This window comes from Fringilla coelebs (genome assembly GCF_963513975.1).
Source record: "Fringilla coelebs genome assembly, chromosome: 3".
NCBI classification, from domain to species: domain Eukaryota; kingdom Metazoa; phylum Chordata; class Aves; order Passeriformes; family Fringillidae; genus Fringilla; species Fringilla coelebs.
Window position 1 is genome coordinate 103,805,042 of NC_140030.1, and position 14,284 is coordinate 103,819,325.

Below are 14,284 nucleotides of genomic sequence, written 5' to 3' on the forward strand. Positions count from 1 at the left end.
ATTTTATTACAGGAACATTAGAAAAGGGAAAGTTGAACCCATGCCTTGAGCAATGAGATAAATCCAGTTCTATTTTTCTTAAAACCTCTTCCTACATTGTCTTCCTAGTACTCATCTATGTACTAGATGAAGAAGATCTAGTACAACAATGAAAATAGCCTTAAAATAATAGTGAAAAATTAAAAACTCCATCCCATATCCTCCAATCTGTTTAATTCATTACCTGGGCACCTAAGGGTATACGTTAAACTAGGAGCAGAACACTTTAATTAAAATCTCATAAACTCATGAGCTTTGAAAGTTGCAATTTTAAAGTTTGCTCATTAGTTAAGACCTTATAATACCTGACTGTTATTTACTTACTGAATCTGAACTCCATTTAACCCTATATTTATTAGATAGTGCCCTTATTCATAAAGATTATTAAAACCCACTACAGTTAGTATTAGTTTACAGATTCTTCTAAAGATATTAAGGGTCCATTTTTATTCATTAAAATATCGTGGCATATAAAATATGAAGGGATTTACACTGGTTATTTGTTTTAGACTAGGTGAAAAAATATTAAAAAAAGCTGTAGTGACTTTATATAATGAAAGTGTCTTAAGGCTGTTCCAGCATTCAGGTATAGGTGGTTCAAACCTGATAAGTTCAGGGACATTCTGAGGCTGTAGTCAGGTAATAGAGAAAGATTTGGTACAAAATGTAGCTGGGAAAGGAAAAGTTCAGCTGCTTTCCTGTTATAATAACGTGCTTAGCAAATATGCCATGATGTTAATACTTCCATGTAACTGAATGTTATTTAATTTTTACTATTTGATGCATTGTGATAAAAAATGAAATTAAAAATTTCAAGCTTTTTATAGGCATTGTTTAAAATGTTTAATTAATGTATGGCTCTGACTATATAAAGAATCATGCTTGCTGGTGCAAAAGTCTACTGGGGGCAAAAACTCAGGCAGTGTTATTTCTAAACACCACAGTCTATCATTGCAGTTGTGTAGACAGCAGAAATTTCCCTATTTTCTCAAACCTCTTAAATTTCAAGATGCTCGAATCTATTCCTCCTTTTATATCCTCTATCTGAAATGAGGGAGAACTGTTTCTCCAGTATCCAGCCTTTCTCAATGCTTTAATTTGTGCAAGTAATAAAGCAGAAACAGAAGGTCAAAATATTTCTTCTAAGCCACCCATTTCAAAGCAAGAATTTGAGGACTGAGTTCTGCATATGGATTTAGAAAGTATTTGGATAAACCTTTCTGTCCAGAGGATCACTTTTACTAGTGTTGGGGTTCTTCCATTTTATCTCAGCTGAAATTCTGCCAAATTTTCATCTCTACTATGGCAGAGAGGTGGGAAAATAATCTGGAGGGTCAGTTCAGTGCTTTACACAGTTATTTGCTGTGTGCTGCATATTGAGTACAGGAGGAAGCTCTTTGTAGCATGTTGTAAAGCAACACCTCTAATTATTGTGATCTTATAGTTATGTATAAAAATCAAAGAAAATCTAAAGATGCCTCAAAGTAAACTTTCAACTCCTATGAACTTACTTGTAATTCCAAAGCATCTACTACACAAAAGTGTTTTCCCTGCTTCTTTTTCTTCCTTTTCATTCTGAAAATTCATTCAGTTCAGTGCTAGGGTTTGTTTGGGGTATTTTTTAATGGCATCTGATGTTATGAAAATGTTTGCCAGACATGCAACATGGAAAAAAAAAATAGCCACAGAAGAGGCAAATGCATTTATTTGTCTACTTCCAGGGAGTGCCTTGACTGCTTCGCTTGCACTCTACAGAGTCACTCATTGTTGTCTGGAAAACTACTGTCTCTCCAGATCCCAGGCAGGTTTTTTTGGAAGTAAAGGAGCTTTTTTTGCTGGAGACACCTCTGCTCTCCTGTGCAGTGTTTTGAAGATCAGTAATGGGAGCCATGCTGAATGTAAGGTCTGTTGCCATCAGTGCTGGCTGGAAAGTGCTTGAAATTGAGTTTGTCACCACCAGCCCTGACAGCTCCATGTGACAGTGACTAAACAGCTTGAAGAAAGTTCACTGATAAACTCTCAGCCCTGTAGAAGATATTTAAGCCTTTTGGTTTGTTTGTTTGTTTCCCTACCTGTAAGTCTTTCAAAACAAAACAAGCGATAACAGTTAATTGGTATTTTAGTAAGAAGAAAAATTCTATTTGATGCTTATTCATCCATTTCCTTGGATGTATCTGTTGACATTATGGGCTTCAAAAGCTGGCTCTGCCTACCTGCATATTAAAGAAACCATCCTGCAGCAGATAAGGAGGGTGTTATTGCTGTGTTATCATACAGGTGGAAAGAAGGCAGTTTAACTTGCATAATTTGTAAGAGCTCAAAAGCAGCTTCATGAGATACAGGCTGCAAACTATTCCTTTTCTGCTGAAGAGTCAGACTCCCCTTTACTGCAGTCAGTTCAAAACCCAGTGAAATCAGTGGGGCTTCAGCAGATCCTGCTAATAACAGCCAGACCCACTCAGTTGTACCCTTCACTTACCCTGAGCTCAGTCTGTACTCCCTGATCCTCCCCTGCTGCAGGTAGGAAGTGTTCTAAGAAAGTTATTCCCAAACTCTGTGCATTGGGAAATTCACACTTTCTGACGTGCTTGCAAGGGCTGAACACAGGGATAAAACAGCAGAGAGGTTTCAATTCTGGCTTGCCAACCCACCCTTGAAGAAGGGGATGCAAAACCAAATTGAATTTAAGTCTTGAAAAAAGAAATCAAATTGCATTGCCTGCATTCAGAATATTTTCCTTTTCAAAGCAGGAATAGAAATTTTCTTTGTGGGAAGTCTGGTGACAAATAACAGAAAAAAAGCAATCTCTCTAAGGTTTATTTTCTTATCTTGAAATGCATTTCACACCTATCCTGACACTGAGCCCTTTCCACATATTTACATCAATTGCTCTATTAGTAACACGTAAAACTGTTCAACTTGCATGTTGTGAAGTAAATGATAGAGAGTTTTGCACTTAAAATTATTTGTTGGCTTCTATTGTTTCTGTCATATTCCTAATTTTCTTGTTGTGTAGCTTTTTGCTGAGCATAAAATTTTATTCCTTCACAAATACCTTTTCAAACACAAATAAATTTTGAGTTTGCAAGCCTTTTCTTGTCTAAAAGAAGTGTAATTTTCTATTTACATAATTTGTTTCTGTTTATGAATGCTCCAGTTGAAACAGAGTAGCAGAGTGGTACAAAGTCTGTTTTGGCAGTGTTCCTATGTCTATAAATCAATCCTGAGTGCAAATTTGGGAAACATTGCAGACAGTTCTGCAAATAACAAGAGTATTGTATATGCTTGTGTGGACATTTTAAATAAATTGTTATTATGAAATATATCAAATAGTTAACTTTGAAGATTAGAAACACTCTATGGAACAGAAAAAACAGGAACATATCTCATTGAGGAAGATTTTGTGCAGTGCTCTTTTGTAGTGACTACTTGCATTTATTCTTTTCTGCTCAAATAATGAAAACCTCAATAGAGACTAATCCTGAGAAGGTTGTCCCAGCTCAAACGTCATCCTTGTTAGTTTCACCTTTTCATACAAGAGAAGATCCTTTCTTTTATACTTTGACTAAGCAGATTTTCTTTCATTTGTTCAACAGGAGCTTGGGCTGTTGTCCAAAGTTTGGCTCTTTATCTGCTGGGAGGATACAGCCGTTCATCTGAGGTGAAACAATTTGTCATCTCTGTGGCTTGAGGGTAATGAGCTCAGTGATAGCTCATATGCTCTTTGTTTTTCACTAAAGTATTAAAAATAAGGTTGATCACTCTTCTCTTCTGAATTTTCCTCTTTGAATTTTGAAGCAGTTTTTTTTTTTTTTTCACTAAAGATGCTGTTGCAAGAGAAGCAGGTTTATTACACAGCAAATAAATTGGTTCCTCATGCTCTAAAACCATTGAATATTAAGTACAAGAATTAATCTTTTGCTGCTTCTGTCAGTAAGGATTTTATTATGAGAGGCTTCCTTCTATGACCTTGTGCCTGTTTGTGTTATGAAGTGGCTTTGATCCATCTCATCCAACATATGAAATGCAGAACTACAAAGATTTTGTCAGGAAGGGTCTGAGAGGAGAGAGCCATAAACTGTGGCAAAGTCAGCAGCAATGGAGTGAGAACTGAGATGTTTGTGGGCACCACAGACTGATAAGGAAAAGGGGTGCAGGCAAAGTGTGTTACTAAAGATGTGATTCAAAATAAATGCAACAAGAACATGGAAAAAAAAAACTATTTGAAAGCTTCTTTACTGTGCCATCCAAGATGACACCTATTAGTAACAATGATTTTACTGGGCAAGTAAAATAAAGGTTTTTATTTTCAGCTGTGGTCCTTCTCATTCAGTCACATTTCAAGAAGTTAATCAGCTTTGCTCTCCCTTTCACCTAGTTTTATAAAGTTTAATAGCCAACTCACTCAAATTTCCATTTAAGTATTCTGTCCAAAAGTAAAAAACCTAACCCGATACACTTTGTTTCAATACCAAGCGTGTTAAATTACCTTATGTTGTTTGATGTTTCCTTACAAAATATTTTATTAGATAAGTTGAAATATGTTATTAGATAAGTGGATGTTTATCTCAATATCTTCAAATAATCTCAGAGCAAATAAATTTTAAAAAATGTGATTAATTTATAGGCAATCCTAATTTTTATTCAGTTCCTATTATTGTTTGGTGTTGGATAATTCTTGGAAAACTCAACAAGTTGTTTCTTTTTAATATCTATATGATGATGTTGACTACATAAAGGTTTCTTACTCCTTGGAAGCTGATACTTGTCAAAAACATGAAGGAATCAATTCTGTTCTTTGTTTTATTTCAGAGTGGAAACTAACTTATCCAAGGTTCTTGATGTATGAAGGAAAGAAAGAAATGCAATTTTCCCTTAGCAAAGAATATAAATACCAGTGAAAAAAACCAATTATTTTCTTGGAACTTCTTCCTAATTTTTATAAGCAACTTCCGTTGCAAGAACCTCTATGTAGGATAAAAAACCTCTATTTTTTTAATATTTGATTCCCTCTTTCTTTTCTCAAAGGTCAGTATTTTCACATGCAGACAAGCTGCTTGGTTTGAATCAGGCGCCAATCTGCAGGAAAGACTTGTTACATGCATTGATTTTGGATAGCATGTACAATTTGAACTTATGTCACTGAGGTTCATGGTGTAAATATATTTTTTAAAATTTAAGTGCACAGGATAATTAAATATAATTATCAAAAGAATAAAACACAGTTTAGATTACTTGTAAATTATTTCTAGTTTGTTTTTTTTTTCTTGAGAACATAACACATTACCATGAAATAAATTTCAAAATAATGTACATCTCTGGGACCTGCAATATTTATTCTGAGTAAATGTTCTGTTTGGATATATATGTTGTTAAGGAAAACATATTAATATGTCATATTTATAGTCATATCTAGGCAAAAGACACCCTTTGAATGCAGAAATATACCTTATTAGTGTACCTCCTTCTTTAATTTGAAGAAATATCAACGAAGTTTTGAGGAATGAGAAAAAAAACCCTTGCTTAGAGTTACACCCTTTTTAGTTCCCATGACAAAATTTTCTACCTGTCTTTTGAGCAAATTCAGTGTTCTTGTACTGAGTTTTTAGTCAATGAAGGCTTTGCCTGGGTAGTGGCAGTGATCTGTTGAAAATATTCATCTCTCAAAACAGGTCACTTCCTCACTAGAGTTGTTTTTCTGACATCAGTTTTTGTACTACCACCAACTTTCTCACTGGAAGGAGAAGCAGCATTCTGAACACTTAATTTTGATTGTATTACTAACAGGTTGGGATAATATCATAATGGGACTTTTCCAAGGATGAGAGGTTTATATGTTTTTGAGCATTAACTACAGCAGCAAAATATCACCTCCATGGACGTACTTTTAAAATACTCTCATGTAAAATATTTATTGTGCTCTCAGAACAGACTTTATCACTGGTAAAACTACTTAGCTTAGCTTTGTTTTGTGGGAAATAACAGTGAAACTTTGTGACCATATCAGCTTCTGTCAGCAGCTCATGCAGCCACCAGATATGCTCCAAATTTCTGCCTGACAGGTGGGAAACCAATGATTCCAAGTTTATCCTGTGATGTTTCTGAACTTTCTGAGGTAAAATATTGGTAGATTTCAGTTCTTTTTTTGTTTTCTTGGTTTTTTTTCTTTTTCCATATGTTTGGATTTAATTTTTATTAGATACATATATTTTCAGGAATTATGGATTAATCAACATTTATTTTCTTAGCCAGGTAGATAATTTATTTTGTTAAACTTGTGTTACGTTCAACTATGGTATAAACAGAACGGAACATGCAAATCACTTGCATCTGTGTCTCTGAAATGTGCTATCTGTATGTTAATTTACATTTGAATTAGAGGATTGAAATGCAATTAAACTACTCACTCTGCTGCTAAATGGATTGTTAAACTGGTCTATAATTTTTAGTTTCCAAAGGCCCTCGGTTGCCTCTCACAGAATTGTTTACAAATGCTCCAGGAGTTCACTGGAAGTGCAATGACAGCGCATCTGTAATGGCCTCAATTGTTATGCATGTGTGTGCTTGCTAGTCCCTGGGTCAAAGGCTTCAGTGTCCCACTTTTCCAGCCAGGCACAAACAAGTGGGATAACCAGGACATTATGTGGTCACCAGGCAAAAGCACCCACTGATTAGTGCCACCCAGTATTTGGCAGGAAGGAAGTTAAAGATAAAAAATTTCTCCTTGTTATATCATCACCATTTGCCTTTTGTTGCATTATTTGTATCAAAATCAGCCTGTTTAGGAGCAAGAGAGATGTTTCCGTAATGGAATCAGAGCAATTGGTTGTTTGTTTGTTCCTGAAATTCAAGTAAGCCATTTTTACAACTTTCTATAGCTTAATTTTGCTTCACTGAAATCTAGCCTGACACCCTAACAGAGCAGAATGCTTTGTTTTCCAATATGCAAAGGGTTTTACTTCTGGGGAGGAGTGAGGGGGCTGTGGTTCATAGGGTAGATGTCATGCTTTATCTACATTTGATGAACTTGCAGATTGCTCTAAAGCCACAAGCAGAACATCTTTAAGAGAAACTAAAGTCTTATTCTAACAGCAGCCTGTGTCTAGAGTGAGAAATACTTTGAAAATTGCAATGTTTTGGAGGCTAATGTCTGTTTGGAAGTCATCTTTCCTCATGTCTAACAACAGTGTAGTTCTCTGATTTATATCAAAACTCAGTGCCTAAGGCCCTGCATTTCTTGGGGTACATTTGTGCTTTCACTGATGGAATATGGAATAGAATTTAATTTTGCAGCGATGGAGATGGCTTACTGAAGAACTTCCAAACATTCTGGACTTGAAATAGTTTTTGGTTTGTAAGGACAAGCAGAGCACCAACATTGAAAGAGACAGTTTTTTATTTAAAGATACATTTGTGGCAAAGAAAAGCACATGCAGATGGTTTGCAATTGCCAAGAAGGGTGTTCATTAGGAAATTCATTAAATTTGTTACTGATATAAAAAAGTCAAAGGGGCTGAATTTGGATTTTCTGTGCACTGGCATAGGTCCTTGGAACTCAGGGGAGATATGCTCCTCTTCAGGGGATCCATCTCATTCAGAGAGTTATTGCATTACAGGAAAAGTGGAGTCCCACAAGGCTTCACAAGGTGATATTTCATTTTCATCTCAAGATTATTGTAGTAGGTCATCAGCTTTGACTGTATGGTAAAGCTTCTTGAGGGATGTTGCTTTCCTTGCACGGAGCCTAAAGCAAACAAAGCCTGCTTTTTCAAAAGTGGATATCCATTTTGACAAGAAAATGGAATCAACTCTAATAAAACTAGGAGAGGAGGTGAAAACCTATTACTTGCAGGCTGAGGATTGAAAACTACTGTGACTGTTCTAGCTGCTTTGATTTTTTCAGGAAGTCTGATTGGGTTTTGGGTTGGTTTTGTTGCTATTTTTATTTTTGTTTTTCCCTCAATGTGGGGAAAAAATACAACTGGAAAACTTTTTGTTTTCTGCAAGAAGCACACCATAAAGTATCCTTTGTGGTTAAAATGTGATTTATGATTTTATGTTGAATATTTAGCAGAGTGTTTTTTCCCCTATTCTAAATAATGTGGAACATATTGAAGCATGTTTTTTAATAGAATTTGATCCTCCTGTAAATTCAGTTTCTGATTCTTCCACAGGCTTCCCATGTGACTTCCTCAGCCACAGTTTGTCACCTTGTAACACTGAATTAATTTGTTCCATATTTTAGAGGTCTTCTGAGAATAAATCTACATATTCATGTAAAGCGGCAAGATATTAAGTGATGACTATCCCTTTTTAGAGAAAAAAATCTATAAATAAGAAACCCCTGGAAGACTGCAGCATTTTAGAACAATCCATTTTTGCATACAATGAATTTTTTCCTTCCTTGTTACACTTTAAAAGATCACTGCTTTTTATTAGGAAAGAAAAGCTACAATTACCAGGTACTGCAATGGTTCTTGTGATCCATTCTTATTTCCAGCAATGTTAACAGAACCTTCTCATTGCTATTGGAAGCCAAAATTGGGTTCCCTTATTCTGCAAAGCACTTTGCCATCTAAGCAAGGAGTTATTACTTTAGCAACAGCCATATTTGTCCTGGAGGACTGAAAAATGTTGTACCAGATTCAGATGTCCTGGATCATTCCCTAGCTCCATATTAATTTATAACCTTAAATATAAATATCTGTTACAAAAAAAAAAATCAATCTTGTATCCTTTATAATTATCTAAAAGCAAAATGGAAACCTATTTTGAGAATATTTTGCCACATCTCCTAGAATAATAGTTAAATTGTATGGCTGGATATGACCAAAATTTTGTTTATAACTACAGAAATGTATTATGCAACATCTCAGCATTTTGCTGAGGCTCATTGTAAATGCATTCTGTTGTTATTCCAAATTGATCAATTTCTGATGGAATTAATGGAAATGTCTTCCATTATTTTACTTCAAGTTTTTCAAGTTACTAATATTTAAAATGGGAAGAATATTGAAATATTTCTAAAACATCTCATAAAATAAGAGGCTATACATATGCAAGAAATTTATATTTTTTTAAAAAAATAGACTGGCAGGGATAATGTTGGCTTAAAGGTGTTAATGTTGCATTTCACACTTTGTAGGTGTGTTTTCTTGCCCCATAAATATATAATGCATCATGCAACATTTTTTACAGCATTTTCACGTAAGAAAAACTAATTTTAAGCAAGCAGTAAAGAGAAATCAAGAAAAAGAATTAACTGTAACACTGAGAACTTATTGAGATAATTCAAGTATGAATTTAATTGTGGACATATTACAGTTCTGGAGAAACTATTTTGGCTTCTCCACCTAAAACCAAAAAATAAATCTAAGTTTCTAAGACAAAACCTGCAGATGAATTTCTATTCATCTACTCATCAAACTTAATTAATTCAGAGACAGGCATCAGAAGAAATGGGACAGGTCATTCTGAAAGGAAAGACAATAATTCATGAGTCTATGTGTGTATCTGCCTATGCTTAGAACAGCACAAATGTCTATTTCAAATAATTTAGGAGGTATGTAACTTAAACTTGCTATTAAATATTCTCAATTGCATATGCAATATTTGCTGTTGTGGCTCTTAGTATAACCTAGAGATTCCTGCTTTTAAAAATTAATCGAGTATGCTGGTAGCTCCAATATAATATATTTTTTTCCCCTTCTATTTAAAGAAGGAAATAATATCCTTTCACATCCTCCAAGGCATCTTTCCAGTATTCTCAAGGCTTAAATGCTAGAGGTAAAGGATGGGACACAATGTGAATATTAATGTCCTGGCTGAGCTGACAAATGTGCTCTCTTTGGGCCAGGGCCAGACATGAGCATTCAAAGTATGGAACTAGTCCAGGAGGCTGAGATTTTCAGAGAATCTGGGGAAAAGCCTGCCAAAAGTGCTCAGCAGCTTCCCCATAAAGAGATTGCTCTAGAAATCTGCAATGTGTGGGTGAAAAAAAAAAAATTGAGTTGTGACAGGACTGGAATGAGTTGAAACTGTTCGGGATGGTGAAGGAGGACAAGGTTTCCAGTGCATCAGGACATGGACAGAGTGGGAATGACAGGTGAACTAAAGCACAAGAAGGTAAACTTTGCCATGGTTGGTTGCAGTGAAATGTTTGAAAACAGCCACACATTTCACCAAGTTCTAGATTTCACCAATGTTACAAAGGTCAGGAAGATCAATTTAACTTTTTAAATAATATTAGTTTATTTTCCTGTGCAGCCAAGTCTGTTCCAGTGGTGTGCTGACCTCAAGGTGAATTTGGTGGTGAAATCAGCAATGCCATCACTGGGAATGGCAGAATCAAGGTCAGGGGGCTTGTAAAGGGAGCTGTCAAAAGACACTTGTCTCCTGTATCCTTCTAGACATCCATGTGCATAGAAGCCCTTCTTAAAACATCCTTTGTACAAAATTCCCAAATTATGGCATAATCCAGGGGCAGAGATGGCTCATTGAACCCTCTAATGACTACAAATTGGGAAGGATGTCCCCAGAGGGAGATGCAGATGATTTAGGACAGATTACTCCAAAGAAAAGGTGCTCTTGGAACAGACAAGCAATTTAGAAATTTTGTCTGAAAACCATACAAACCTTTCAGCAGCAGAGAAAACCTGCTGCCTCTATCAAGCTTAGGTTGCAATTCCATCTCTCTACATTCCCCTTCAGTGTTTCCAGCCTTCATTACTGCTGATTATTTCTGTCTGCTTATACTCACACACTGGGAAGATAAACCTGCTAGGTAAAAGGAAAAATATCTTTTACCATCAGGGTAAATGTTTGGGAATATATCTTTTAGCCAGATCATAGAGGTGTTCTGTTTACAAGAAAGGTGCCTGGCCTTTGTGAACATTTCATGGGAACTGCTGCTTGCATTCTCAAAGCAGGGGAACGTATGCTGATATTAGGAGAGGGAAAAAAAAACTAAGCAAAACTTCAGCTCTTCTCTGAAACCTTATATCAGCATTTCTTTCTTCCCCAACTCAAAGTTCACCTTAGAATCACTAATTTTTAGGGTTTTTTTTTGTTTCCTACAGAAGTCTGCATATAATTTGTTGGCCAACTCTTTGTAGCAGTAAAAGGGATTGGTCTTGCTCTGACAAAATCCAAAGGACTATGGCAGCTGAATTTCCAATCCTCTGCTCTCAGAAATTCCCTTCCTTCTTATTTTTGCAATGCAGGTAGTCTACAACTTTCCTCCATGCTTTATTCTAAAATTCACAAATTATTGCTGCAAAGGAAGTGCTTTGTTATAATTTTACATACTTTCTTGCACGGTTTCATGATGAGTGCCTTTCTCATGTCTCAGGGAGATCAGAAGTTGAGCTCCATGGTGACTGCAGTAGGTTTTTTGAAGGAATATTCAATGAGCATGTATCCTAGGATAAAACACTGAAATCATCCCTGGTTGTGTGTTTATTCCTTCACCTTTCTTCTAGATGTTGAGATTAGCATCAGTTAACCCAAATGCATCAACAGGAGGTACAGATGTCATTTCTAAAGGAAGCTCTTCATCTGTTAAAAGCAAATTTTTAGGCCTGACTCTTCTGGGAAAACAACTGCTTTGATGAACAGCCCAAATTAAGGTGTAGAAATTTTGGTATTCAGTTTCCAACCTGGCTTTCCATTTACAGGATCTGTATTCAGAATTTACCTTATCCCAGCCCCCTAAACAGGTAAAACATAAAGGGAAAAGTACAACCAGCTGGTGAAAGAGGCATACTGTGGGATGTAGAAGCTTCTAGGGAAGCTGATCACAAACTGAACAATTGGAAGAAAGGAAGGACCCTTGCAACATCACAGTATTAAGAAAAATATAAATATTTAATAGTAAGGAGAAGAACAAAATTCCTTATAAAAATGAAATTTCCCAACTCACGCAGACCTGGGTTTTGTTAACTATTGTTTTGATTCAGTCTCATTAAAATAAGGAGGCTTCCAAAGGTTTTTTCTATGTACTCATTAAATTCCCACCCCCCCCCCCCCCAAAAAAGGCCCAAACCCAAAAAAAACCCCCAAAACCAAACCAACCAAAACAGCAGCCAAAAAATCCCCATGATATTTTTCTGATAAGACCACTATTATTCTGACACAATATTTTTGAAATAAGGTTAAGCGTTAGGAAAATACTTTGTTGTCTCCTTGATATTGATATAGCTGTCTAATGATTAGAAAGTTGCCAAATTACTTTATTTCTCACTGCTTTTTAATACCCCTAAAGATAAGAAAGTGCAGAAATATTATGCACTGCTACATATAACATCACAGAAAAATCCTTGAGGTTTCAACAACTGCTTCGAAATGACAACCATTAAAGGAAAAGATAATTTTTGAGATTACTGGTGCATAAATGTAGATAATTGCTATTCTGATTTGATGTCTGTCTAGTTATCCTGTGATTTTTTAATGAGAAGGTTACCAACTCCTGGCTTGGGTTACCCAGTAAATAGTAATGGTAACCTGTGGTGGAAATGAAAGTGATGCTAACAATTTGTACTAAAAAGTAGCACTTGGTGAACCAAGGGGAAACAACAAAAATGACCAAAGTAGGTGGTTATTAGGTGGACTGGCTACGAGAAAATTTTACAGAATACAAATATGTTTTCAAACAGTAGCTTTTAATGTGACTAAAACATGTATAAAAATGGTTTGAAGAGACACTGATATTGATCCATGCTGATCTTTATCAACATGACAGAGTAGCATTTCATTCAGTAGATCTTGCATTACAGCCCACTCAGAGCATTTAATGATCTGCACCATCTTACACTTTTTAAGTGATTTCCATAGCAGTACTAGAAACCTTTTAACAGGGCAAGCTGGAAGAGAGAACTTCTGCTGTGATCCCCTTTCTGGTATATCATTAAAGTTAAAACTTTCCCCTCAGCATTTAGCAATGAAAAAGGTCCCAGCCTTGAGAGAAAGGTTTCAGAATGATAAGTGGAATGGCTCCTTCCTGTAGGGGGATAGAATATAAGAAAATACAGATAGTGTAGAAAGTAATCTTACCCCTAAGGGGTCACAGCTGGGCCAATTATCAAAGATAATCAACAGGCCACAGCTGTAACCAGTGAGAAGAAGAAGAATGCTATAAAAGAGTGGGGTGGGTGGTTGAGAAGGGAGCTGGAGTCAGTTGGCTCCTTTGTGAGAAGAGTCAGTGCTCTGAGGAGCTGCGCACCAGAAACACCAAGAAGGTGTGAAACTTTTGTGATAAGGAGACAACAGCATGGAACCCCTGCAATAAGATGACAACACCTTCCATCTGAAGTTCTTTTACCTGCTGTGTCGCTAGAGGGGAAATTATTTAAGTTTGAGCCTTAAGGATGTGCTCTTTTACTCATTTGGGAGCATATTCTCAGGAAAGATGCAATCTCCATGCCTTGCTGTTCTGCAAGCGAAGTTTTAAAATAATGTCCCAATTGTAAGATTTTAAAGGAACTCATAAGGGATGTTGTTGATATTATTTTATAGACATTCTGTTCCTGACAAAGCAGTTTAAAGGTCTGAAACAAATGTCACATCCTAAACTGTGTACTTGGTAACTGACATCATTATATTTTGTCAGAAAGGCCTTCCAATATCAATCATGCTTTTTACTGAAGATTTAAGGTGAGCACTTACTATATGAGTCAGGAAAAAACCTTGATGAGTACATCTCATCTTCAAAACAAGTAACTTAGACTTGTAGATAACTTAAAGTGTGTGTATGCATTTCCCCCCTTTAGCTTCAGTTGTTATTCATCACAGCAGGGAACCTGGCTCTGAGTGTTTTAAATGGAATAGCAGGCTCTCTGTGTTCTGATATCATTTTATGTATAAAATGTGCAAAAGGTCCCTGTCTCTCATGACCTACTTTTGGGTGCAATTCTAACCTCAGCTGTACCTAAGTTAGGATAGCACCTCGAATTTGATGTTCCTATTCCTAGGCAGTGTCCCAGTAACCACCAATAGAGAGACAAAAGGATGGAGTCTTAACTCTCCACTATCTGGCAATTTAGGATGAAAATAATGAGCTGTGTTGGGGCTCATTGTGAGACAGTAGTGAAAGAGATGGATATCAATTAGCTGACATTATTTTCAGCCCATGCCTTTTCATATAAATAGTAATTACATATGTGTTGAATACTGTCGTAAAAATTATTTGTGTGTTAGCTTTTATGTATTTTCTGTTCTATTTATTTTTAATGTAAAAATGTATATACCT